This window comes from Polypterus senegalus, chromosome 11 (genome assembly GCF_016835505.1).
Source record: "Polypterus senegalus isolate Bchr_013 chromosome 11, ASM1683550v1, whole genome shotgun sequence".
NCBI classification, from domain to species: domain Eukaryota; kingdom Metazoa; phylum Chordata; class Cladistia; order Polypteriformes; family Polypteridae; genus Polypterus; species Polypterus senegalus.
This window is the reverse complement of record NC_053164.1, coordinates 21,264,675-21,292,163: the sequence shown is the minus strand read 5'-3', so window position 1 is coordinate 21,292,163 and position 27,489 is coordinate 21,264,675. Positions and strand designations below refer to the sequence as shown.

The 27,489-nt window shown below is 40.5% G+C and overlaps 1 long non-coding RNA gene across 1 annotated transcript in view; it reads left to right on the top strand.

Moving 5' to 3' along the window:
* Positions 1-22,484, top strand: part of LOC120538727 — a 39,851-nt gene extending 17,367 nt beyond the window's left edge. The window contains exon 3 of the long non-coding RNA XR_005635507.1: positions 22,279-22,484. This is a non-coding gene — a long non-coding RNA (uncharacterized LOC120538727). The remainder of the gene's footprint in view (positions 1-22,278) is intronic.
* The last annotated feature ends 5,005 nt before the right edge of the window (positions 22,485-27,489 follow it).

Sequence of the window (27,489 nt, the reverse complement as noted above, 5' to 3'; positions counted from 1 at the left end):
GATGGATTAAAGGCCAGAAGTCCACATGACCGTGATCATCAAGTTCTTTCATGAGAACCCTAAATACAATGAGGACTGATTGACGTCGTTTACAGTATGTCAGGTAGACTGCCTAGAGGGGGCATGGGGGTCTTGTGGCCTTGGAACCCCTGCAGATTTTATTTGTTTTCTCCAGCCGTCTGGAGTTTTTTTATTGTTTTTTCTGTCCTCCCTGGCCATCGGACCTTACTCTTATTCTATGTTAATTAGTGTTCCTTTATTTTAATTCTTATTTATTTTGTCTTTTTTCTCTTTCTTCATCATGTAAAGCACTTTGAGCTCTATTGTTTATATGAAAACTAGACATTAAGCCCGTTACAATAATGGGCGCTAGAACAGTAGTGCATAAACATTAGTAGGAACAGTTTATATTAAATGGCAAGGGACCTTGACCTCATTCTGTTTCTTGTCTTAATTTTTTTTTTGTCAAAAATATTTTTGCCTAAAGTAAAATAATAAAAAAAATAAAAATAAAACGTATATGGCAATACAGTAAGTATAATTAATATTGCCTTAGTGTAAAACTTTGTAACAATCTGTAAGACACAATATCTCAAGAAGATATGTAGGTAAAATTTTCTATTTTTTTACCTCATGAAATTTTTCTATACAATCTCATTATAGACAACATTTCTTTTAAATATTCTGTCTGAGTTTGGCAAGAGTTTACCTTGTTCAGGACCATCTACAACCTTGACAACAACATCTGGAAAACTTCTAACTCTTGATAATGCAACATATACCTGACCGTGGCTGAATACGGGTTCTGGCAAGTAAATGCCATCTTTTTCTAAGGTTTGCTCTTCTGAGTCTTTCTTTTTTAGCGTTTTTCTAACGGTCATTTTCTTTTTCTTCAATCGATCTATTTGTTTGTATTTTTTTTTTTGTCTTTCAGTCTTTCTTTTGTTGATGTTTACTTGCTGAGCTGACCGTTCTTCCAGGAGATGTTACTTATATAGGATTTGATTGTCTTTGTCTTTTGTCCTACTTGACGTGTCCTTTTTCTTTTGGGTGGCATGTTGTTAGTAGATACGTCCGTAATATTTTCTCTTACAGTAATACTGACTTGTATGTGGCTGTAATATGCGTCACTGTATGGTGTGTCTTTAATTTTCTCTCGCAGTAATACTGGTTTGTATTTCCGTAAAATAGCTGTAATTTTCTCTGACAGTAATACTGGCTTTGATGTCCGTAATATGACTTTAATTTTCTGTCACAACAGTTGGCAATCAGCAGAGTGTCCCCAGCAACTGATGTAATGTGTGGCGTGTAGCTGATAATCGTGACTGTGTCGTCTCCCCAGCAAGTATTTTAATCTGTGCTGGCGTGTAGCTGATTATTGTATGTGTGGCGTCTCCCCAGCAACGGATTTTATGTGCGCGGCCGCGGCTATCCAATCAGCACTCTCCCCAGCAATGGTGTCCTTTATTTCTTATCATGCGTGGCCGTGGCAAGGCCATTCACTGTGTGCCCAGCTTCCAGTGTGTGTGTTTTATTTGCTTATCGTGCGTGGCAGCGGCTAGGCCATTCACTGTGGACGGGGCATGGTGCGATGTGCGGCGTGGCCCGCGCAAGCGCATTTCACCAGAAGACACACACACACAGACACCTGGATGCACACAGGGGTTTTATTAAATGTGCTATAGAAATAAATGTTGTTGTTGTTAAGAAATGCTTCCTGGCATCAGTTTTAAATTCACTTCCCCTTAATTTCTGCTGATAATACTAATAATAATTTATTTTATTTATAGGCTCCTTTCAAGACACACAGGCACACCTTACAGAACACATTAATAACAACAGTTGCAATATAAAATGAATAGAATATTACAGTACAATCAAACCAGAATAAATAGAATAATAAAATTGAATTTAAATGTATCAGCTAAAATTATCAGACAGAATAAGTGAGCTTAAAAAGATGTGTTTTAAGATGAGATTTAAAGGTAGGAGGAGAGTCGACATTACGAATGTCTTGTGGGAGACAACTGTTCCAGAGGCAAGGGGCTACTCGACTGAAAGTTCTAAATCCCATGATAGTCAAGCGAGCAGGAGGTATAATGAGACTGACAGAGGAAGAAGATCTAAGGATATGAGAAGGAATGGAGATGAGATAAAGAGGTGACAGACTATGGAGGGTCTTGTAAGTAATAAGTAGAATCTTAAAATCAATGCGATATTTAATAGGGAGCAAGGTGAGCTGCTGAAGGACAGGAGTCATGTGTTCTATGGAAGGGGTTCTGATAATAATATGAGCTGCAGCTTTCTGAACCAATTGAAGTTTGTAAAGGAGTTTGTGAGGAAGACCAGAAAGTATAGAATTACAATAATCAATATGAGATGTTACCAGAGCATGAACAAGTATAGCAGTGCTGATAGCTGAAAGAGATGGACGTAAATGGCTGACATCACGTAGATGGAAATATGCAGACTGAGTAATTTTAAGGTGCTATTGAGAATAACACCTAAGCTCTTAACCTGGGAAACAGAAGAGATTAGAAAATAATCAATAGTCAATGAAATATTATCACATTTATTCAAAACTGATTTAATTCCTACCAGCAGAACCTCTGTTTTATCACTATTTAATTTAAGTAAATTAGCAGACGACCATGATTTAACTTCCTGCAGACAGTCAGAGAGGGAAGAAGGTGAAAGAGTGGAACTGGGCTTAGTAGACAAACAAAGCTGACTATTGTCAGCATAACAGTGAAAATGAATATCAAATTTCATTTTCAGATATGACCAAGGGGCAGAAGATAAATAATAAATAGAAGGGGACCCAAGACAGAGCCCTGGGGAATACCACTAACATCTGGGCAAACTTGTGATCTGAATTTTTTTAATTGTACAAACTGCATACGATCTGAGAGATGGGATTTAAACCAGGCATGTGGAGTCCCAATAACTCCAATCGATTTTAATCTCACAAGGAGATGAGAGATTGTATCAATCAATCAATCAATCAATCAATCAATCAATCAACATTTATTTATATAGCACATATTCATACAAAAACATGTAGCTCAAAGTGCTTTACAAAATGAATAGAAAAATAGAAGACACAATAAAAAATAAACATAAGTCAACATTAATTAACATAGAATAAGAGTAAGGTCCGATGGCCAGGGTGGACAGAAAAAACAAAAAAAACTCCAAAGGCTGGAGAAAAAATAAAATCTGTAGGGGTTCCAGACCAAGAGACCGCCCAGTCCCCTCTGGGCAATCTACCTAACATAAGTCAAACAGTCCTCTTTGTATTTAGGGTGTTCATGGAAGGACCTGATGATGATGGTCACGTTGACTTCTGGCTTTCAGTTCATCGATGTTGGTGCATCAGGATGCTTTGAGTAGGTAGTGGTGGCGCAGGGCGCCACCACAGAGAAACCAGAAAAAGAAGCAAAAGAGAGACTTGGGGTCAGTACGGATTTTAGAGCCACTATGAATAGTTATTATGATGAATTGAACATACAGAGTATCAGAATTAAGTTAAAGTGAAGTTATGAAAAGGCCATGTTAAAATAATGTGTTTTCAGCAGTGTTTTAAAGTGCTCTACTGTATCAGCCTGGCGAATTCCTATTGGCAGGCTATTCCAGATTTTAGGTGCATAACAGCAGAAGGCCGCCTCACCACTTCTTTTAAGTTTAGCTTTTGGAATTCTAAGGAGACACTCGAAGGTATCGAAGGCAGAGCTCAGTTCAAGGAGCACAAGCACCAGAGTCATTGGTGATTTTAACAACGGCTGTCTCTGTACTGTGAAATGGACGAAAGCCAGACCGATGATTGTCAGTAAGGTAAGAGTGAACCTGCTCAGTGACAGTTTATTCAAGTGCTTTTGAAAGGAAAGGTAAATTTGAGATTGGGCAGTAGTTATTAAGGTTGTAGGGATCCACAGCAGATTTCTCAAGAACTGGAGTTATTACAGCCGTTTTAAAAAATAAAGGAGGAAGACCAAAGATAAGGGAAGAATGTATAATGTTAGTTATTAGAGAGAAAAGAGAAGACAAACAGAATTTAACCAAATAGGAAGGGACCAGCTGACAGGTAGAGGGCTTGGATTTTCTAATACCAAATATTTCCTCCGCAGTTGGGAGTTTAAAACTGGTAAGAAAAAGAAAAGGGGGATCATAAAACGATCCATGTATGAAATTTCCAAAAGTATTCATCTGCTGGTGGACATTTCCAATTTTCATATTAAAAAAGGTCATAAAAGAGTTACATTGATCAGTGCAGTAAAATTGAGGTGGAAGACTGTCAGGTGACCATAGGATGTTGTTTACAGTTGAAAATAAAGCCCAAGTATTCCCTTCAGCAGACCCAATTAGTGTTGCATAATATCAAGTTCTTGCTGCAGACAAAGCATCATGTTCATCATACATATTCTTATGGACAGCAAAGCCATCCATCCATCCATTCTCTTCCGCTTATCCGGGGTCGGGTCGCAGGGGCAGCAGCTTAAGCAGAGAGGCTCAGACTTCCCTCTCCCCGGCGCACACACACACACAAACACACACACCAAGCCCACACTAGGGACAATTTAAGATCGCCAGTTCACCTAACCTGCACATCTTTGGACTGTGGGTGGAAACCAGAGCACCCGGAGGAAACCCATGCAAACACGGGGAGAACATGCAAACTCCACGCAGGGAGGACCCGGGAAGTGAACCCAGGTCTCCTTACTGCGAGGCAGCAGTGCCCTCCAGTTCATCGGGGTAAATAAATTGTCACTACTGGGCAGATTGTCAACTCCATTGGAGAAGGCAATTAAATCAATATTCTTAATATTGCAAAATGAGATAGAATGAAAAAGATTTGATTAGATAATATTAAGTCGACATTAAAAGACACCAGTTTGTGTTTGCATATCGGCAGGTCAGATGCTGTACAATTATAACGAGTAACACCAGAGTAATAAATAAGATCAAACATATGGCTTTTAGAGAGAGTAGGAAAGTCTATAAATTGCTGCAGACCAGTACTATTGAGGCATGATATAAAATCCCTCGTAAGATTATCAGTAACAGTGTCTATTTGTATATTAAAATCACCCAATAAAATAACATTAGATGACAAAGAACAAAGAGAATTTACAAACTCAGACAGTTCATTTAAATACTTAAGTGGTCAATATATAGTTGCAAGTATAGTGGGAGTAAATCCATTGATTTGCAAGACAATGGATTCAAATAAGGCATACTGAGGCACAGTTTTACAAGATACTTTCAACTCTACAATGTAGAATATTACGAGACCTCCACCACGGCCGAGGCATGGGGAGGGTCAGTTAATAGATCGTAGAGTACTGGCCCCCTACCGGTGAGTGAACGGACATTGAATAGTCCAGCGTTTCTCAACCTTTAAGTATTTGCGACCCGAGTTTTCATAACAGTTTTAATCGCTCCCCCCCCCCCGTTGTTTTGAAAGGAGCCCACTAATTTCCACTAGGGATTAATAAAGTATCTATCTATCTATCTATTATATAGTGCCTTTCATATCTATCTATCTATCTATCTATCTATCATATAGTGCCTTTCATATCTATCTATCTATCTATCTATCTATCTATCTATCTATCTATCTATCTATCTAATTATTTAGTATCTCTTATCTATCTATCTATCTATCTATCTATCTATCTATCTATCTATCTATCTATCTATCTATCTAATACCAATTTGTTCTTTTTTAATTAATGATATATCATAGATGCATATTTTATTATACCTACGTAGAGAAAAGCCAAGCAAAATGACACCTTTTATTGGCTAACTAGAAGGATTACAATATGCAAGCTTTCGAGGAAACTTGGGCCCCTTCTTCAGGCAAGATGTACTGTATTATACCTACTTAACTTTTATCGACATTTATCTAACTGTCTATATATTTTTCTAGTATCAGAATGTAGTTTAAGTTAATTTGTTTTGGTTTCAATAAGATGTATTTTTTCATATTTTTGATTCTTGTTTTCTTTTTTTCACATCTTCTTGCCCTCCCCCTAGGGGGTCCATCCCACAGTTTAGGAACCAATGGAATAGCCCAATGGCAAGTTTTTTTTTCCCCAGGTGTTGCTATGGCCAACCTCACTAGGCTAGCTAGCGCACTAAGGTCAACTGTCCATCCAGATCTCTGTGAAGTTCAAAGAAAAGTAGACCAAAAAGACCGTATTTGTCTGTGGTCATTATAGTTGAAGTTCTGTTAAGACCTGCGGTCAATGTGTTTCCGACGGGAGAAACAGAGAATATCCTGGTGATGGCACAATGCCGAAGGTGGTTCAGACAGGTGACACCGAAGTTGAAGAAGCTCCGCTGCTACATACTTGTAAATCGATGTTACTTGATAAAGCATTAAAAACAGGACAATCCAAGCAAACACACTCGAAAGCACTCCAAAGAAGCAGCTTGTCAATCCATACCACGGATTCCAGCCGGAGAAAGCAGATCACCAGCAACCAGGTAAACACTGGAAAAAACACTCCAATGAAACTCCAACAGATAACGATAAAAATATAGCAACTACTGTCACTTAGACAAAGACAGCAGATTAGCTAATAAAACGCAACTAATAGAAACTTAACTACAAAATAAAACTAAGTCACCAGCAGAGCAGCGGCAGCCAGTAGTGCCAGCACTCACTCACCATGTCCTTGAGTACGTCATTCACCATTAACCTGAAATATGAACAAAATTTGAATAACTTGGGAGATGAATATGATCTTTCCTTATAGTCATCTGTCTATCCATTTAGCAGTCTCCATGAAATCTAATTTCAGGCTTGTGGACCACTGAAGGCTAGCCTGGCAGTATTAGGCACAAAGCAGGAAACAACCATGAATGAGTGCCAGTCCTTTTCAGGGCACAGTCACGCACATAACCACATATCATACATGTGGAGCCAGTTTACAGTCAGAAATGAACCTACAAGCACATAAACAAGGGAAGAACATGTAGGATCCAGATACCAGATACTTAACTCAGTTCATGGACGGTCACAGTGGGTGCAGGCTTTTGTTTCAATCAGTTTCTGATATTAGTTGGACTGCTGTCTTAATTAAATTGACCATTATTTGCCAGTTTCAGCCTTTAATGTGTGAAACTAGAAATGAACACCCAGATTAATTTAGTTTTTAAAGGAATTTAATAAGTATGACTAAGCTACAGATCTCTCTTTTTAAGGTTTATCTGTTTTATTTCTTTTAAAGTGTCCTGCTAATGATCACAGAATGAAGTAGCTACCCCTGTCATTTGCGCCTCTGTCTGCTCTTTATTAACTGACACTGTCTGAAAATAATAATAATGCTTCTAATTAGCTGTTTCATTTTGCAGTCAATAGGAAATGTGCATTTATATAGATTTTTTTTAAATAAGCAATAGTCAAATTTTAATATTTTCTTTTTCTTTTACTTTTTTAAATAATGTGAAATCTAAATTGTATCCAGTTAATGACATTTGAAAAGAGAGGACACTAAATGCTAAAGAGAAGCAGCTACACTGTATGGCCAAAAGCTTGTGGACACCTGCATGAGCTTGTTGGACATCCCATTAGGGCATTAATAGGGAGTTGTCCCCCCAACACACACACACACCTCTTTGCAGCAATAATTGTCTCCAGTCTTCTTTCCACAAAAATCTTGGAGTGTGTCTATGGGTGTTTGTGCTCATTCAGCCAAAAGAGCATTGGTGAGGACAGGTACTGATGGTGGATGAAGAGACCTGGCTTACAATCAGCATTCTAATTCATCCCAAAGATGTTCAATAGGGTTGAAGTAAGTTTTCTGTGCTGGCCACACCAGTTCCTCTATGTCTTATGGACCCGGCTTTGTGCACAGGAGCACTGTTATGCTGGAACAGAAAATTGCCCTCCCCAAGCTGAAGTGCTAAGCTATCTTAATTGTCTTTGTATGCTGTAGCCTTAACCATACCCTACACCGGAACCCAGGGGTCTAACCCAAAACCTGAAAAACAGCCCCAGACCAATAGACTTCCTCCACCAAACTTTACAGTAGGCGCTATACAGTCCTGGCATCCAACAAACCCAGATTAGTCCATCAGATAGTGAAGTGTAACTCATCACTCCATAAACTTCGCTGAATTCAACAAAATCCTTTGAAGTCAAAGGAGAGGGAGAAGCAGAACTAGTTTTGAGTGGATTATAATGGCATGCTGGTCTTTTAAGTGTTCCTTAAGGCTAGGGAAAAGTCTGCCAACAGTTCTGTATCGATAATTGTGGCCAAATATGTGATTTGAGCTGTAAGGCAGCTGTGCTGAAAACTGCACCACCATGCCTCAAATAACAAAAGACACACATGGCATGAATAACACAAATAAAATACAACTAATGTCCACAAATGAGCAATAAGTTAATAAAATATAGATCATTGCGCTCACAGACTTCCAATTTTCGGGCACACATTGGCTGTGCCATGAAGCGGCGGTGTGGGACTGGCTCCTTCCATTATTTGAAGTCGCAACTCCAGGGAATGTCTTTTTTATTTCCCATGTGTCTGCACAAATGCTTTGCACTTTCTTCTTCCATGAAGAATAAAGAAAGGCCTTGTAAATAGTAATAAATGTTTTGTCTTTGTTATTCCATAGTGTATCCATGTATTCTGTTGAGGAGAGGATGAGGGCTCCTTTAAGGCTTGTTTTAAGATTTGCATGCATAATTAGCCATGTGGTGCTGTGTTGCCAGCACAGTGATCGGTGTTTAAAATCCATTGGCAGTGCTAGTAATACTAAAAGTTTAATGCTTATTTATTTATTTATTTACTTACTTACTTTCTTACTTACTTACTTATTTACTTACTTACTTACTCACTTGCTTATTTATTTTGAAATGTGTGAAGAATGGAAATCATTCATTATTTTTAACCTTTGTGGTTTCGGAACACATTTTTATCTTTTTAAGTTCACTGACAATCCACATAGGACAAAGAGTCTGGGTGGTTCAAATATCAGCAAGTGGAAGAAACAAGTGTGGTTAAAGACGGGGAGAAATATTCCACAACACTGTTCAATGGATGTGTGAGGTTCTGGGTTCTTTGTTGGTTTTAACGCATCTCAGTAGCTAAAATAGAACTTTCTTTTCTTCTCATGCAGTTGCAACACAGCGATGACCAAGTTAGCAAGGATTTTACAGTAGGCATGCGTGAAACCTCTCTGATACAGCTATTATGTCATGGGGAGCTTGGGAAAAAATGTTTGCCTGAACCAGCTGTGAACGAGGTTGCTGGAAAACACAATATATTCACTTCAATAACAGCGCTTTGGCAAATTGTATCCATCACAGTCCTCATCACCTATGAGATATCGTTCCAATGGTAAACTAGTGTGGTGGCAGCATCAAGGGGGACTAGTCAGGTGTGAGGGAAAGGTACATGGAGCAAAGTACTGAAATATCCATAATGAAAACCTGCTACAGAGTGTTCTGGACCTCAGAATGGGACAAAGGTTCGCCTTACAACAGCACACAAAGCAAAGATGACACAGGAGTGGCTTTAAGAAAACTGTGAACAAGACACTCCTCATCATCCACGCAATGCCATTCCAAGAGTGAAACATGGCAGTAGCAGCATCATGCTGTGGGGCTGGGGAATGAGAGACAAGTCTGGCTTGAGGGAATGCTGAACAGAGCAAAACACAGAGATCTCCTTAATGAAAAACCTGCTCTAGAGCACTCTGGACCTCAGACAGGGCTGAAGGTTCACCTTCCAATGGGATCCTACCAGTGATCCTAGGCACAAAGCAAACACAACACAAGAGTGGCTTTGGGACAATTCTGTGAGTGGCCTTGAATTGTCCAGTCAGATGCAGACCTTGAACCCTATCGAACATCCCTGGAGAGATCTGAAAGTAGCTGACCATCGACGTTCTCCATCCAACCTAACTGTGCTGCAGAGGACCTTCAGAATGGCAGACAGTCCCCAAATCCAGATGTGTGAAGCTTGTCGAATCAAACCCAGGATGACTTCAGATTTGGAACTGCTGCCAAAGGGGCTTGAACAAAGTTCTGAGTAAAGGTTCTGAAGAACTCGTGTCAATGTGAGATTTCAGTTTATTATTTTTAAATTTGCAAAACAAAAATCCCATTTTCAGTTTGTCATTTCTGGGATACTGAGTGTTGCTTGGTGAGGGAAAATATTAATTCAAGTGATTTCAGCACAAGACTGCCACATAAAATGTGAAAAAAGTGAAGGGGTCTGGATACTTTGTGAATCCACTGTACCTGATACAGACACGTATAGAGAAACTCCACTCGAAAAACTCCATACAGACAGAACCCTGAGCTGAATCTGTGAGACAGCAGCACTAAACACAGTCTGCTATAGAAATACACTGTGAAAAATAAAGATTGTATTTGTGTCAAGTTTTATAGTTCACAGTTCATTTCAGAATGGCTTACAGGAAATCAGTGCTGCTCCCAATGGCTCCAGTGATGTTTTGTAAAACACAAGGTTGTTGATCCAATGGAAGCCAGTGACTCATTGTGTAGTTCTCAGTGAAATGCTTCATTTGTATATATCGTGCATTCATTTCCAAACCCACTTAATCCATTTCAGGATCAGTGATCCATGGCTTAGAATAAGTCTGTAAATAAAAAATGAAGTCTCAAGAAGGTGCAAACTCAGAATGGGAGTAGGCAGGCGCAAGACGGTGTTCCTCCAGGGCTGACTGCAGTGCTTGGCTGATTGCGCATTGCAAATATGGGTGGATTAATCAGGTACCGCGTTCACACCTCGGAGTAGTTGGAGGTTCTCATCTACACCCAATTAGGCAGTATAAAGGAGCTGGCATGGTAGAGAGGTGGGGAAAACAGCGAGAACCAGAGACAGAAAGACAGGTGGAGGTTTAAGGTGATGGAAGGAAGGAAGGATTATGAAAAGCCAGTGTGCAGTTCAATGGAGAAGGGCAGCTGAGTAAAGAGCCCAGAGCAAGAGCATATAGCAGATGCCCAAAGGGGCTGAAGAGGGTCACTCTGGTTGAGTGTCTTCAGGTATTTGGAGTGACCCATTGTTTAAGTGGGCTCTGAGGAGTGGCGGCGGGTGTTGGAGTAGACAGGTTCAGTGTAGCAGGGACCCGAGCTTGGATTTTGAAGGTTGGCTGTGCCGGTCGGTTGGACGTCTCCTTGTGATGCTGAATCTGAAGAGGGTAAGCCAGGGAGATGTTGGATATTAGTAGGAGGCACCAGAGCTTGTATGTTTTTAAAAAACATACAGAGCGAAATGAGAGAAGGCGCAAAATCAACTGGAATGTTCAAGCAAATTATAGAAAAAAAACCGATCTAAGTAGTTAAAAGCAAACAGACATACAGACAGAGAGACATTGGATTTTCTATATTATATATTAGTAAAGGGTGGCATGGTGGCGCAGTGGTAGCACTGCTGCCTCGCAGTTAGGAGACCCGCGTTTGCTTCCCGGGTCCTTCCTGCGTGGAGTTTGCATGTTCTCACCGTGTCTGCGTGGGTTTCCTCCCGCAGTCCAAAGACATGCAGGTTAGGTGCATTGGCTGGCGATCCTAAATTGTCCGTAGTGTGTGCCCTGTGGTGGTCTGGCGGCCTGCCGGGGCTTTGTTTCCTGCCTTGCGCCCTGTGTTTTCTGGGATTGGCTCCAGCAGACCCCCGTGACCCTGTAGTTAGGCTATAGTGGGCTGGGTAATGGATGGATGGATAGTTTCCTGACGTGATTATTAAACCTTAATTTTTATGGAATTATTTGTTGTATTTTTACCTCCACATGGTCACTGTGTGTTTTTTTTTTTTCATGGATTATTTTACTGCACTATTTGCTCTTTGATGTTTTGTTTGAATTTTAATAAAAGTCACTTTTGCACCTGCCCCTTGCTGTATGTGTGTGTCCTCATTTGCCCAGCTCTGCTCGGTCTATGACTATCGATGGGTTTGGGTTGGATAGGCTCCGGGGAGCAACAAGGGTGTGTGGAGTCTACCCAGACCGTCACATGGTGGCACCCATATTGGTAACATTCAGCGTGAAGCAGGAAATGACTCTGGAGATGAGTTGAGTCCACTGTAGGTCTCAAAACTCACACATTCACACCAAGAGTTTGTGATGAAGTGATGCCACCTCTTAAGATTTACTGTTCTTAAAATGTCTCTGTACTAATTCTGAAAATGCTACATGAAAGAAAAAGTTTCTGCAGTATTCTGTAATGCTCAGCTGCTTAAGAAAGTGTACACAAGTAGCTACCTTCACTTCTTAGTGCACATTAATGCACAAGTTTGCCATTTCAGTTGCTACCACTGACTCACTATGTCACACTGAGTGAGTCACTTACCTTCTATGCTGCACAATAGTGATGGTTTCCTATTAAGTAATGTTTGCTTGTGTTCATGAGAAGGTTTATCCTCCACAATAGTATTCAAGTGGTCAGTATTGCCCCCTAATGGCTTAAATTTTAAATGTGCACAGCCTATAAAAAAGATGCACCAGCCTTGGAAGAAGGTTCCACATTTAACACGATTGAATCACAGTGTGTTTAATTTGCCTTTCATGACACACTGGTCAACAAATAAAGATAAAGCAATCTCTGCAAAGTGGCCTAAATTAATTGCCCAGACAAAACACAAAGTTTTTTTTTTGAAGATAAATAGGAAGAAGAAGACAGAATGTATGAGGTTTAATGATCATCAGGATTCAGTGGTTAACCTGCAGGGAGAGAGCTATTGAAAAGAGTGGAGAATTTTAAATATCTACGATGAGTGGTAGCCTGACATAGAGAATTAGATACGCAGAGATAATGAATAGAGTGCAGTGCAGATGAAACAACTGGAAGAAGTTATCAGGAGTATTGTGCGATTGAAGAATTAAGAAGAAGGTTAAAGGTCAGGTTTTTAAGACAGTGGTAAGACCAGCAATGATGTACAGAACTGAGACATGGACAGTTAATGGAGAGCAGGGGAAGAAGCTAGATACGGTAGAGATGAGAATATGGAGATGGATGTGTGGAGTTGAGAAAAAGGACAGAATATGAAATGAGGCAATCGGAGGTACAACACAAGTGGGAGAGAAATCTGAGGAAGTACAGGAAAATAGGCTGATTTGGTATGGATATGTAATGAAAAGGGACAAGGAAGATGTGGGAACAAAAGTGAAGGGAATGAAAGTACAGGGACAGAGGTCAATGGATAAAATAAATGAAGATCAGAAGGAAAAGGACTTGACTGGCCAGGAGGTGAAGGACCAAGCTGTTTGGAGAAGGTTGATCAAACACATTGACTACACATAGAAGTGGAAGAAGAAGAAGAAGAAGATATAAAAGACAATAATTAATTCATCCCATAATATGGCATCACAAAATCATCACTGGTGCAGTCATAGAATTTCCTGTCTGTGGTTTTCCAAGCAACATCCATGAAAAGCTCGTCAGGGGATGGAGGGAGACAAAACAAAAATCCAAGTCACTGAATATCCAGTTAAATCAGTCATTAAGAAATGGAAAGAGTATGGCAGAGCTGGAAATCTGCCGACAGCAGCCCATCCACAAAATCTGAATGATCACATACAATCCAACTTTGTATATTGTTTGTAATTTGCAGTTCTTGTATATTATACTTTGATTTTCTGCCTTTATACTGTATATAGCTGTATACTTTATGCTAACCTTTCATCTTTTGGGTAGTATAGCTTTTGGCATGACATTATGATGGGACTAAACCACTTTTTTGTGTGCAGACTTCTCTAACATTAAAATGAACTTACCTGACTAATCATATTTGTTCTCATTTTGCCAATGACTATTGAGACAACCAATGTCATGCACTGTTCACGTCACAAAAAAAACAGACAATGGGATGCTGGTGCCTGGTCTGTATCAAGTTATTATTGTGATACCTATGGTGGCCAAGAAGTACAAAGAGGCAGCACACTTTTAACAGTGCAGAACCTGCACACTGTCTAAGACATATGGATGAGGGCGGCAGCAACGCGTTATATTAGGACTTGTGTCTGAGGTTTGGGGTGCTGAAATGCCTTCTAGTGCTTACGATAGATAGATAGATAGATAGATAGATAGATAGATAGATAGATAGATAGATAGATAGATAGATAGATAGATAGATAGATAGATATGAAAGGCACTATATAATAGATAGATAGATAGATAGATAGATAGATAGATAGATAGATAGATAGATAGATAGATAGATAGATAGATAGATAGATAGATATGAAAGGCACTACATGATAGATAGATAGATAGATAGATAGATAGATAGATAGATAGATAGATAGATAGATAGATATGAAAGACACTATATAATAGATAGATAGATAGATAGATAGATAGATAGATAGATAGATAGATATGAAAGGCACTATATAATAGATAGATAGATAGATAGATAGATAGATAGATAGATAGATAGATAGATAGATAGATAGATAGATAGATAGATAGATATGAAAGGCACTATATAATAGATAGATAGATAGATAGATAGATAGATAGATAGATATGAAAGGCACTACATGATAGATAGATAGATAGATAGATAGATAGATAGATATGAAAGGCACTATATAATAGATAGATAGATAGATAGATAGATAGATAGATAGATAGATATGAAAGGCACTATATGATAGATAGATAGATACATAGATAGATAGATAGATAGATAGATAGATATGAAAGGCACTACATGATAGATAGATAGATAGATAGATAGATAGATAGATAGATAGATAGATAGATAGATAGATAGATAGATAGATAGATAGATAGATAGATAGATAGATAGATAGATAGATAGATAAAGCACTATACAATAGATAGGCAGCAGTTTATTTGTTCCCAGTGGAGAATTTAGCGTTACATTTATAACTGTTCATTTAGATGGATCAACTATTATTTATTACTTTATATTTTTTCTTTTTCACTTTGACATTTTCTGTTAATCAGTGTCAAGAAATCCACATGAAATCCCCTTTGATTCAATGTTGTATAACAGCAAAATCTGAAAACTTCCAAGGGGGTGAGTCCTTTTTATAGTCACTTAATGTGGAAATACTACTGCTTTTGGGTAATTAAAATTATTCCCATATCACAAAGGTATGCATGCTAAGTTAATTGGCAAGTCTAATTTTGGCTTGATGAGTCAATGCACCCTGAATTAGCATGGCGTCCTCTAAGGGTTTGTGCTTTGCACCCAGTGCTGCTGGACTGACCAATACCAAGTCCCATATAGCCCTGTGGGACTCCGGGGGGCCGTTACACCCCAGGGGAACTGCCAAATAGGAGTTTGGGGAAGACAGCACACTTCATAAGTCATCTCCCCCTGTCCTTCCATCACGAAAGCGTCCCGGATGAGTAATGGCACTGGCCACCATCTGTCACAATATATATTGTGGTCAAAAGGAGGCCCTTCAGGTCCCACAGGAAGTATTGGGGTGCCAACCCGGTCCTCCCCATTTAATATAGTCCAACAAACTGAACAAATAAGGCCACTATGTTAAACTCTGGAACTAATAATTAACAAAACAAGTAAGCCAATGCTTTCTGGGGAACATTGGTCAGAGTTTCTGAAGCTCCGTCCTTTGGCTCATGCGAGTTAGAACTGAACACCTCTCTTCTGCAGCGGTGGACTATAAAGGCGGAAGATCTAAAGGGTCAATTGCCCTCACAGGGTGTCTTCTTGCCACTTTGGAGGGGAAAGAAAAGGCGAAGGTTAACACAAGTGCCCCCTCTCAGTATTCCCTGCGTGGAGAGCGCTTTGAGTAGTGAGAAAAACGCTATATAAATGTAAAGAATTATTATTATTATTATTATTATTATTATACAGGCCTGAAGGTTGATCCACAGATTCACATGTGTGACATGATATTATTTGTCTAAATTATTTTTATCTGTATGTTACTATATAGTCTCGTATTTGTACCAGCAATTCGATATATGTTTTGTATTTTTACGTATACTTGCTGTAGGCCCTGTGACAGACTGGCACATGTGGCAGAGCTCTTTTCTGCTTTATACACAGTGCCTCAGTGATAGGCTCTATCACAACCCCAGTGAATCTGATGTGCATAATGTGGGTTTTAAAATATAGGAGGGTAAATCAAAAAAGTAAAGGCACTCTGACAGTTACACAGTAACTGTGACAGATAGAAGCTGACACAGTATAACACATTTGTGGTGGCTTATGGGTAGTTTGACCACACACAGCACAGAACTCTGCTCTTTGTCCAAATGAACATGGATGCTCCACTCCGGGATTACGCCATTGATGAACAGCACACCGTAGTGAGATTTCTTTGGGCAGAGGGAGTGAAACCTGCTGAAAACCATTGAATGTCATTGTCAACTTCTCTCCTTTGTGGTTACCCCATCATTTTCCTTTTCCTTTGCTTTTTGATTTTCCCTCGTATTTAGTAATGTCATAAGGCATTCAGTCCCCTTCGCTTTCCTCACTTTTCTGTTATGTTGCAGCCTTATGCTAAAATTATTTCATTTTTTTCCCTCATCAAGCAACACTTAATTCCTCAGAATGACAAAGCAAAAACAGAATTTTACATTTTTTTTGCAGATTTGTTAAAAATAAAAAGTTGAAACTTCTCATTGATAAATGCATTCAGCTGTGAATAAGGCACTATATAGGCGTCCGACCTGGAACAGAGTCACACCGAGGCACTTGTTCAATAAACAAAGTTTTATTTTTCTCTTCAGCCATGGGGCACGTCTTCTCCGTGTCCCACAGGCCCAACACAGTCCCAACCCACTTCAACTCAACCCAACCCAACCCAACCCAACTCTTCCTCCGACGGCACCACCACTCCTCTCAGGCAACCTCGTCCTCGTCCTCCCGATTCTGGCTCCTGAGTGGTGGCTGCAGGCTCTTTTTGTAGCCCTCCCGGTACTCCAGGTGGTAATTGGCCTAATTAGGCTGCACTTCCGGGTGTGGCTGCATTCTAGCCCACAGAGGCTCGTTAAGCCATGCAGCTCCTCCGGGTGGTGGCCATGGAGCCCAACAGGTCTGAGTCCTGAAGTCCCACACCTGTGGCCCCGATGTAGCCCTGGAGGGCTGCCACCAAGCATTCTGGGGGACATAGAGTGCATCCCATGGCTGCTCCCCCAGATCCAGGCCGCCCATCACACAGCTCAGTTTAATTTTGTACAGTGCATTTCATTCAGTTCAGGCACAAATCGCCTGGTCAGACCCCTTACTTAGCACTTCATTGAAGCCCCTTTGGCAGCAATTACAGCTGGGAGTCTTCTTGATTTTGATGGGACAAGCTTCACACACCTAGATTTGGGTATTTTCTGCCATTCTTCTCTGCAGATCCTCTCAGGCTCTGTCAGGTTGGATGCAGAATGTCAATGGACAGCTATTGTCAGGTCTCCTCAGAGACGTTTGATTGGTTTCAGGTCTGGGCTCTGGCTTAGCCACTCAAGAACATTCACAGAGTTGCCCCTAAACCACTGCTGTATTGTGTTAGCTTTGTGCTTATTGTCACTGGCCTGTTGGAAGGCAAACCTTCAGGTCAGTCTGACTTCCAGAGTGCTATGGAGAAAGTATTTATTAAGGATATTTTGGTGATTTGCTCCTTTCAGATTTGTCTCAAGCCTGAATTGTCTGCCGGTCCCCAAACCCACAGCATGATGCTGCTACCACCGTGCTTCACTGTTGGAATGGATATTGCACAGGTGAAGAGTGGTGCCTGGTTTCTTCCAAATGTAATGCTTAGAATTGAGGCCAAATCAGTTCAATCTTCATCTCATCAAACCAGAGAATCTTGTTTCTCATAGACGGGGAGTCATTTAGGTGCCATTTTGCAGACTTTGATGTGTTTTGTGACTGAGGAGAGGCTCCTGTCTGGACACTTTTCCATAAAGCCCAGATTGTTGGCCTATTGCAGCGTTGGATGACCTTCTGGAATTTTCTCCCGTCTTCACATGCAGTGGATTCCCTGGAGCTCAGTGAGAGTGATCATTGGGTTCTTGGTCACTTCTCTTACTTAGGCCGCTCTCCTCTGATTGCTCAGTTTGGCCATGTAGTCAGCTCTAGAATGAGTTGTGGTTGTTGCAAACTTCTTCCATTTAGGAATTATGGAGGCCATTGTACTCTTGAGAACCCTAAAATGCTACGAAACAAAAATGAGAGCCTTCACCAGATCTGTGCCTCCAGCCGATCCTGACTCTAAGCCCTGCAGGCAATTCCTTCGATCTCACGGCTTGATTTTTCCTCAACTATGGGACCTTCTATAAACAGGTGTGTGCTTTACCTAATCATTCCAATCCATTACATTGACCACTGGTGGACTCAGTGACGATGGTAGAAAGACAGATTGTATGTGTCATAACAAAAGGTTGGAATACTTGTATCAATTTGATATTTCAGGTGTTTTAATTGAAAGAAACCTGCCATTTTTTTTTAAATCCTGCTTTCCCTTTGTCATCCTGGGGTACAGAGTTGTTGCTTGATATGAGAAAAAAATTCATTTTAACATTTTTAGCACAAGGCTGCACTAGAAAATAGTGTGAAAAGTGAAGGGGTCTGCATACTTTCTGAATGCAAAGTTTGTGAAAGGTGTATTGAAATGGATATGGCAGTCATTTCCTTCCCATGAAGCAGATAATTCTTCCAATGTTCATTGAACAGACTATACATTTTGGTGCATTTGTATTCCTTGTGAAAGGAATAATGTAGTTTATGTGTATTTTGTACTTGTATGGTTATTCATCTAAAATGCAACTTGAAGTTATGTTTTTAATCACTTAGAAAGATAGATAGATAGATAGATAGATAGATAGATAGATAGATAGATAGATAGGAAAGGCACTATATAATAGATAGATAGATAGATAGATAGATAGATAGATAGGAAAGGCACTATATAATAGATAGATAGATAGATAGATAGATAGATAGATAGATAGATAGATAGATAGATAGATAGATAGATAGATAGATAGATAGATAGGAAAGGCACTATATAATAGATAGATAGATAGATAGATAGATAGATAGATAGATAGATAGATAGATAGATAGATAGATAGATAGATAGATAGATAGATAGATAGATAGATAGATAGATAGATAGATAGTGCAGTATCATAGTAAAGTGGAGAGACAGCCAGGTCTAATCTGTTAGGTTCCAGGCCTGTGCCCTTTATGCTCTTTAAAACCTCATGCCAGCCATCACCATGCTTCAATAGATATGTAATTAAATGACATAAGTGAGAATGTGTTTCGTGTATTGTGCTTGCTTGACTGCCTAATAGCTCTGTTGTTCATCAATAATGGCAAAGAAGCACTCAAGAATGAGAGTAAATCTTATACAGTATTATGACGCTGACATACATTCTGTCAGTTCTGCTGTAACTAATGAATGAGGTGAGGTTATGTTGTGTATGTTTGTTCCCTGCTTTGCTCAAAATATTCCTACACTAGGATCAGTTGGTTGAAATGTTCCGATTCTGTCTCCGATTAAAGGTAAATTGTAATATGTGTTAAAATTTCCAATTTCATCCATCCATCCATCCATCCATCCTCTTCCGCTTATCCAAGGTCGGGTGGCAGGGGGCAGCAGCTTGAGCAGAGAGGCCCAGACTTACCTCTCCCAGGCCACTTCTTCTAACATATCTGGGAGAATCGCAAGGCATTCCAAGGCCAGCCGGGAGACATAGTCCCTCCAGCGTGTCCTGGGTCTTCCCCGTATGCTAATTTGATTTAAGTATTTTTTTTTCAAGCCATTTGATAAAATCATTTCTTAATAATGTATGTTTTTTCTTATTATCAATGCTACTCAATATATATAATGTCCACAATGGCATAGCTATAGTCTTTAAACCCAAACAGGTTAGAGTTCTAAACAGTAGTTTGGAGATTCACACAGTCAGAGATAAAATGCCTTGCATCTTGTATGTTGTGTGCTTTCAATCGACATATTAAATAAATGAGTCTAATAACAAACAGAGGAGTCGGAGCCGGTGGTACCATAAATTTTGGAGTTGGAGTCAACTATATTGACTCTGAGCAGGACAGGCTTCAGCTCACCATAACCTTCTACTGGAGTGCGCAGGTTCAGAAAATGACAGGAAGGAAGTCTGTCTTAAAATCCGGAATACTACATTTCATTCAGTTGATAGAGAACTGAAGTTTAAAATGAGGAACGCCCTTAAGGAGGAAATACAAGGATAAACACAAAAACACTGGGACCACATCACCGACTCTAAAGGAAGCACCAGTGAAATCACCAACAGTGACACCTGACTCATGAAAGCAGCTGGACACACACATATACACACACTACAATTTGTTGTTTTTTTTAACATTTATTTATATAGCACATTTTCATACAAAAATGTAGCTCAAAGTACTTTACATAATGAAGAAAAATAAAAGACAAAATAAGAAATTAAAATAAGACAACATTAATTAACATAAAATAAGAGTAAGGTCCAATGGCCAGGGAGGACAGAAAAAAAAAACTCCAGACGGCTGGAGAAAAAAATAAAATCTGCAGGGATTCCAGACCATTAGACCGCCCAGTCCCCTCTGAACATTCTACCTAACATAAATGAAACAGTCCTCTTTGGATTTAGGGCTCTCACGGATGGACTTAATGATGATGATGGTCATGCAGACTTCTGGCTTTTAATCCATCAATGTAGGAACATCACGGTGCTTTGAGTAGTTGAAAAGGACACCGGAAAAAGAAACAGAAGAGAGAGTAGTGGTTAGAACAGATTTTAGAGCCACCATGAATAGTTATTATGATTAACTGAACATAAAGAGTATCAGAATTAAGTTAAAGTGAAGTTATGAGAAGGCCATGTTAAAGTAATGTGTTTTCAGCAGTGTTTTAAAGTGCTCTACTGTATCAGCCTGGTGAATTCCCATTGGCAGGCTATTCCAGATTTTAGGTGTATAACAGCAGAAGGCCGCCTCACCACTTCTTTTAAGTTTTGTTCTTGGAATTCTAAGGAGACACTCATTTGAGGATCTGAGGTTACGATTTGGAATATAAGGTGTCAGACATGCCGATATACAAGATGGGCGAGATTATTTAAGGCTTTGTAAACCATCAACATTATTTTAAAGTCAATCCTGAGTGACACTGGTAACCAGTGTAGTGACATCAGAACTGGAGAGATGTATTTGGATTTTCTTTTCCTAGTTAGGATTCTAGCAGCTGCATTCTGCACTCGTTGCAAACGATTTATGTCTTTTTTGGGTAGTCCTGAGAGGAGTTCGTTACAGTAATCTAGTCGACTGAAAACAAACGTGTGAACTAATTTCTCAGCATCTTTCAGTGATATAAGAGGTCTAACTTTTGCTATGTTTCTTAAGTGAAAAAATGCTGTCCTAGTGATCTGATTAATATGCGATTTAAAATTCAGATTACAGTCAACATTTACCCCTAAGCTTTTTACCTCCGTCTTGACTTTTAATTCTAATGTATCCAGTTTATTTCTAATAGCCTCATTGTATCCATTATTGCCAATCACTAAGATTTCAGTTTTCTCTTTATTTAGCTTGAGAAAATTACAATTCATCCATTCTGAGATACAAGTCAGACATTGTGTTAGTGAATCAATAGAATCGGGGTCATCAGGAGCTATTGATAAGTACAGCTGTGTGTCATCAGCATAGCTGTGGTAGCTCACGTTGTGCCCTGAGATAATCTGACCTAACGGAAGCATGTAGATTGAAAAGAGCAACAGACCCAGGATAGAGCCTTGTGGAACACCATATCGGATATCATGCGTCTTTGAGTTGTGATTACCACAACTAACAAAATATTTTCTCCCTGTCAGGTAGGATTCAAAACAATTTAAGACACTGCTAGAGAGGCCTACCCATTGACTAAGGCGATTTCTAAGAATATGATCAATGGTGTCAAATGCAGCACTCAGATCTTAGAGGATGAGAACAGATAAATGGCCTCTGTCTGCAATCATTTTTAAAAGAATCTAAATAAATAAATGTATATTATTATATTATAATAAACACCAAACCCCCTCTCAAATACACAACAGAACTGTTAAACTGAAAGAAAACTATAAAGAAAGAAAAATGTCTGACTTGGTTGAAGAAGAAAAGAGCAGTCCTAGTCACAGTGAGGCAGTATACAGGCGTATTGCTGTTGATACAAAGGGACATCATGGCATCATTTTATAGCCCCTGTCACCTACCTCACAGGCTTGATAAAGTGTATGTGATAACCCGCCGGGGCAAGAGAGGGCGCCGCTGCTAACGTTCTTTTCTTCTTCTCTCCCCACAGCTCAGAGAAACCGCCCACTGAGGGCACTTAGCCCCGCCCCTTCTGACATGTGCACCATAAGGAAGCCTGGCTGCCTGGAAGGAGTCGTCATTCTCTCTTGATAGCGAACCATCAGTCCGAGCACTCAAGAAACTTTCTATAGGGTGGTCCAGATCTAATTATGCAATATTCATTATGCTATAACTTATTAAGTTTATTACATAGAAAATCACCCGAAAAATCCCGGACCATCGAGAAGTGTGCTAACTGACGCCACGAAGAATCGTCTTTGCGCCGAACTGGAATTGTCCCCGTATAAATCAAAGTCATCCAGACGATCTGGATCTGCAAAATTAGATCTGGATCACCCTGTAGCTTTCTAGTGAAACCAAAGAGCTTATTTTGTTGTTTTGAGCCCGAGTGGCCATTTTTCGTTATCACCTTAAGGCACAATTTTGTGTTCAACTTACTGCATTAAACAGGACAGCCAGGTTGGTGTTGCCCATCCTGTCATACCTGTACCTGGCCACACCTTACATAATATTTTAAAGCATGTTTCAGTGCATGTTTGATTGATGTGGAAGGCAATCTGATTTTGTGCCTTTATTTGCAGTATGTATGACATATTTTAAGGGACTTCTGTATGTTGCAGTGTATTTGTTTAACTGACTGGCAGATGTATATGTTTTGAATTTTTCATAGTGCAGTTAGCATATTGTCTTGAGACAGATGTGTCTTTCATTTTTTAATTTATTTCCATAGACGTACTGCAGCAAAATACTGCATTCTGATCTTTTATGTTTATTGACATGCACATACATATTTTAGGAATAATTACCTGCTTACATAAGCCATGCAAACAATAAAAAGAGATAAATATAAAAAGATCATTTATATTAGCTTACATGTTTTGCACAAATTTTTCGATTTGTTAAATAGAGAACTCAAGGAGATTTCAAGGAATTTGTACCAAAAAAGCCTTGGTTACTTTAAATAGCCAGCTCTCGTAGCTCCTTTCCTGTATTCCGGTTTAGTACATTGAAGCTAATTTTAAAGGCGGCCTTTCCAAGTACTTTGCAAATTCAATCTTACGAGCGAGAGGGAGAAAGGGGGAGAGAGAGAGAGAGAGAGATGCCGCTGTTTCCTCTTGATTGCTTCATCTGTATTCTGGAGGGCTTTCAAAAAAAGACGGCCTTTCTCCTCCCTTCGTCTCTTTGCTGATGTGCTCAGCAGCACACCGAGAAGGTTGCGACGACGCTCTCCCAAGATGGTTCTGTTGCTGAGGGCAACCCATTTCCTCAAACACCACTGGGCTAAATTTAGCAAGGGAGCGTAACCGAATAAGAGTAGGTAGGTGGGAGCGAGAGGGAGCAAGAGATGCTTCAGTGACAAAAGAGATAGGGGACATATCGAGGGAGAGCGATGATTCAGTAGCAAAAGAGAAAATGGAAAGATTACAAGAGGGAACTGCTTCAACTTGAGAAAAGAGTGGAGAGAAAAAAAATAAAAAACAAAACAGAAAAGAAACGAGTGCCAGAGAGAGGGGAAACCACTAGTGTCACCACCGGCAGAAGGGATCTGAAAAGAGGGAGAGATGGCAGGAGTGGAGGAGGGAGAAAGGGGGGAGAGAAGGCGAGAACGTAAGAGAGGGAGGAATAGAGACGCTGACTGAGAGATGGGGGCCACGTTGGCGTGCTGACGCTAAGCCCCTCACGTCAGAGAAGACAAGAATAGTGCCGCACTGGAGGAGGCAGAGAGGTTTATTAATATCCAGAAGCGTCCAGCCAGCCATCGAAAACACCGGAGCAGGATGTTCTGTGCCGAACATGGCTCACTGGGCCGTATGCACCAAAAGGGTGAGTCAGTCTGCTGTGGACAGGCATAGGGGGTCACAGTTTGCCTCGACTTTCAGCATCCTGACTCATGATCACATTTTTCCTGACTCAGCCCTAGTTTTATTGGTAATACAATTAGTCAGTCTCAGAAATTCAGTTTGTACTGATGACTGTCAGTGTCAGACTTTAGGCCATATAGCGCCTTTCTATTGTGACTGAGGCCAGGAAAAGCTGGACAAAACGGTTCACTTTCAGGACAGAAATCCTTAACATTCATCAATCAGTTTTTCTCAGTCCACTTTTTCATTATAAGATTGTAGGCACTAAATGGGACACAAGATCTTTACAGGACACACCCATTGGTCTCTTTTGTCACTTTAGAGCCACCACGTAATTTGCTTATGGCCCTCATGGTAGTACCAGGAGTTTAGATTAGATTAGACAAATGTTATTAATCCCAAGAGGAAATGTAGATGCTTGCAGCAGCAGAAACATAAAAAATGGATCCAGACTCACAGGACAAGTAATGCAAGCTATATAACAATAGATAAATAAATAAATAACAGTAAGTAATAAAATTGCGGCACAGTGGCCTCGCAGTAAGGAGACCTGGGTTCGCTTCCCGGGTCCTCCCTGCATGGAGTTTGTATGTTCTCCCCATGTCCTCCGGGTGTTCAAGTATCCTCCCATAGTCCAAAGACATGCAGGTTAGGTGCATTGGCTGGCGATCCTAAATTGTACCTAGTGTGTGCTTGGTGTGTGTTTGTGTGTGCCCTGTGGTGGGCTGGCACCCTGCCCGGGGATTTGCTACTGGCTTGCGGCCTGTGCTGGCTGGGATTGGCTCCAGCAGACCCCTGTGACCCTGTGTTAGGATATAGCGGGTTGGACGATGACTGACTAAGTAATAAATATTTATTGTACAGAATAACAAAATAAATACAAGCAAACTTAGAGATTATTAGTCTGGGATGTCGGGTCATTTAATTACCTGATGGTACCATGTGGAAAAGACCCTCAGATGTGTTTCAGAGCACACCATGGTGGAATGAGCCTGTAACTAAAAGTGTTCCAAGAAAGTGCCTCCTGGAGGGCATGGAGGAGATTTTTCATAATGGCAAGCAATTTGACCACCATTCCCTTTTCCACAGTTGTTCCCAGTGTGTCCAGGGTTAGCCCTTTGATGAAACAGACTTTTGCGTTATATGAACTAAAGTAGCTTCTCCAGGATACACTGGTTATTACACTCTGTGTTCGCTGCACACATCAAAAGACTTGAGTCTCCTTAGGAAGTGAAGTTTGCTTTGGTTCTTGCTGCACAGTGGCATTGTGTTGTCAGACCAGTCCAATTTGTTGTTCATGTAGACCCCTAATTACTTGTAGCTCTGCACCACTTCCACATCCTGTTCCTGAATGGTGACTGGTCTCAGAGTCTTCTTGGTATGCTGGAAGTCTCTTTTGTCTTTCAAATGTTAAGCTGCAGGTGGTTAGGACAAAATTCACCATCAACCTCCTTTACTCTGACTCACCTCCTTCATTAATGCAGCCTATGCTGAGGAGTCATCTGAGAATTTCTGTAGATGCCAAGCACTGGTATTCTACTGGAGCTATGTTGTGTAGAAAGTAGACAAGACAGTTAGCCGAGGTGCCCTGTTTTACATGCCTCCTTCTCTGACACACGGCCATTGGGCCTCATATACTGATGTCTGTGTTTCAGGTAGTCCATGATCCAGGAGATTATGGGAGCATCAAGATGCATAGCTTTGAGCTTTTTTCCCAGTCGTTGAGGCAGAATGTTGCTTTAAATTACTTAAAAAGTCAAATGACATGATCCTGATTGTGGTACCAATTTTGTCCAAGAGGGAGTAGGCTCTGTGGAGCATGTAGATCAGAGCATCCTCCACACCTACATACAATGCATCCAGAAATTATTCACAGCGCATCACTTTTTCCACATTTTGTTATGTTACAGCCTTATTCCAAAATGGATTAAATTCATTTTTTTCCTCAGAATTCTACACACAACACCCCATAATGACAACGTGAAAAATGTTTACTTGAGGTTTTTACAAATGTATTGAAAATAAAAAAACTGAGAAATCACATGTACATAAGTCTTCACAGCCTATGCTCAATACTTTGTCGATGCACCTTTGGAAGCAATTACAGCCTCAAGTCTTATTGAATATGATGCCACAAGCTTGGCACACCTATCCTTGGCCAGTTTCGCCCATTCCTCTTTGCAGCACCTCTCAAGCTCCATCAGGTTGGATGGGAAGCGTCGGTGCACAGCCATTTTAAGATCTCTCCAGAGATGTTCAATCGGATTCTAGTCTGGGCTCTGGCTGGGCCACTCAACTTCATTCATAGAGTTGTCCTGAAGCCACTCCTTTGATATCTTGGCTGTGTGCTTAGGGTTGCTGTCCTGCTGAAGGATGAACCGTCGTCCCAGGCTGAGGTCAAGAGCGCTCTGGAGCAGGTTTTCATCCAGGATGTCTCTGGAAATTTCTGCAACCATCTTTCCCTTTATCCTGACTAGTCATCCAGTTCCTGCAGCTGAAAAACATCCCCACAGCATGATGCTGCCACCACCATGCTTCACTGTAGGGATGGTATTGGCCTGGTGATGAGCAGTGCCTGGTTTCCTCCAAACGTGATGCCTGGCGTTCACAGCAAAGAGTTCAATCTTTCTCTCATCAGACCAGAGAATTTTGTTTCTCATGGTCTGAGAGTCCTTCAGGTGCCTTTTGGCAAACTCCAGGCGGGCTGCCATGTGCCTTTTACTAAGGAGTGGCTTCCGTCTGGCCACTACACCATACAGGCCTGATTGGTGGATTGCTGCAGAGATGGTTGTCCTTCTGGAAGGTTCTCCTCTCTCCACAGAGGACATCTGGAGCTATAACAGAGTGACCATCGGGTTCTTGGTCACCTCCCTGACTCCTGTCTCGGAGGTCTACAGACAATTCCTTTGACTTCATGCTTGGTTTGTGCTCTGACATGAACTGTCAACTGTGGGACCTTATACAGACAGGTGTGTGCCTTTCCAAATCATGTCCAATCAACTGAATTTACCACAGGTGGACTCCAATTAAGCTGCAGAAACATCTCAAGGATGATCAGGGGAAACAGGATGGACCTGAGCTCAATTTGGAGCTTCATGGCAAAGGCTGTGAATACTTATGTACATGTGCTTTCTCAGTGTTTTTATTTTTAATAAATTTGCAAAAACCTAAAGTAAACTTTTTTCACGTTGTCATTATGGGGTGTATGCGGCGGGTTGGCACCCTGCCCAGGATTGGTCCCTGCCTTGTGCCCTGTGTTGGCTGCAATTGGCTCCTGTAGACCCCCGTGACCCTGTGTGTTCAGATTCAGTGGGTTGGAAAATGGATGGATGGATGGC